This window comes from Chlamydotis macqueenii, chromosome 4 (genome assembly GCF_036417535.1).
Source record: "Chlamydotis macqueenii isolate bChlMac1 chromosome 4, bChlMac1.mat, whole genome shotgun sequence".
In the NCBI taxonomy this organism is placed as follows: Eukaryota; Metazoa; Chordata; class Aves; order Otidiformes; family Otididae; genus Chlamydotis; species Chlamydotis macqueenii.
This window is the reverse complement of record NC_141559.1, coordinates 50,814,723-50,816,511: the sequence shown is the minus strand read 5'-3', so window position 1 is coordinate 50,816,511 and position 1,789 is coordinate 50,814,723.

Genomic DNA, 1,789 nt, shown 5'->3' with positions numbered 1-1,789 from the left:
CAGGCCCTCCACGGGCCACAGCCTCCTTCAGGCCTCCACCTCCCCCGGTACGGGGTCCTTCACGGGCGGCAGGTGGATCTCTGCTCCTCCGTGGGCCTCCATGGGCTGCAGGGGGACAACCTGCTCCACCATGGTCGTCACCACAGGCTGCAGGGGAATCTTGGCCAGGAGCTGCACTACTTCTGCCCCTCCTTCTTCACTGACCTTGGCATCCGCAGCCCTTCCTCTCACAAGAAAAGTTCTTCACACAGGCTGGTAGACGCCTCTCAGAATCTCTTCACATCATCCATCTCATCTCCTCTCTACTTCTTGCAGCCAGGCTGGGCCGAGTGGGGTCCAGTTGGCCGCCTGGCAAGAGGCCAGAGGGGGAGGCCTGCGCCTCCCCCTCTGCGCCTCTGCCCCCGCTCAGCTTCTTCACATCTTCTCTTCTTTTTTTTTCTGTTTTCCCCTTCTTAAATATGTTATCGCAGAGGCGTTATCATGGAACGTTCTCCTACCAATTGGCTCAGCCTTGGCCAGCAGTAGGTCCGCCCTAGGCCCGGCCGAGTCCACTGAACAAATGGGAGCAACTTCTAGCAGTTTCCTACAGAAGCTACCACCTTAGCACCCCCCTCACTAAACAAAACCACAACACATGTCCAGGCCTACTTTCTTTCCATATGTTGAATACAGGGATATTGCAGAGTGGCTTCTATCCTATAGATAACCTGTTCCTTGCTAAGATATAGTGGAGTGCTTATGCTTACTTTCCCAGAGTGGCAGGAGTATAAAGAGGTGTGGGAGAAATGGTCCGAGGGGCAAAATAACTACATTCTCTTGGGTGAAAGAGGGCATCAGGTAGTGCCATGCGTCAGGATCTGGGCATTTGTGTGGCACTCTTCCAGTTACTTTTAATTAGCATCAGTGTGAAATGAGTATGAAATAGCTATAGAACATTAACATTCCAATTTGTTCCTTACTTTTTCCCCATGGGTAATATGAAATACAGTACTATATGTGAAAAGTATCTCTATATCCAATATAAACTTGAATCTGTGCTCTGTAACTTTGGTTTTATACTATATAATTGCACTATATCAACAGTCCTGCCACAAAGCAAGAACTAAACAGCCAAATACTGAAGTACCTTGCTAGGGTAGAATGGATGTATTTGTGTTCAGCAGTGCCTTCTCTTGCATAGATAAAGCAGTGTTTAATGTTAGCTCTTTTTAGGAGACAGTGTGAGATATTATGAAGCTATGAATTATTTATCAGTGGAATAAGTATTAAAGGATTGCCTTCTCTGTAAACAGCACAACCATGTTACTTTACCTAGCTACCTTATAAACCATTTGTCTAGTTTCTTTTATTATTACATAGGGACAAATTCATGGGCTGATTCAGGCAACAAAGCAGAACAGGCAAGGTCTTTTACAGCAACCTACTATATAAGCCTGATAGTGGACCTTTGTGGAAGTTTTAAATTGTTACTGCAAAGAAGACTCGAGAATGAATTCATAATAACATCTTGGTTCAAGTTTATAATCTGTTATATTAATATTACGTCATGTGAATTTGATGATATCAGTAGTATACAGACCACATTTGCAGAAAAAAAAAAACCACTATTCTGAGAGTATTATAAGAAAAGATGTGTCTTTGTGGTAGGCAAAGTATAATAAAAATCTAGCTGAACAAACATATCTGTCTTGGAAAACTATCTATGAGCCTAGAGTTAGTTTGAATATTCCTTTATTTTTTTTTTTACACGTAAGGGATTATTTTTCCATGGAGTTCTTTGTCTTACCAA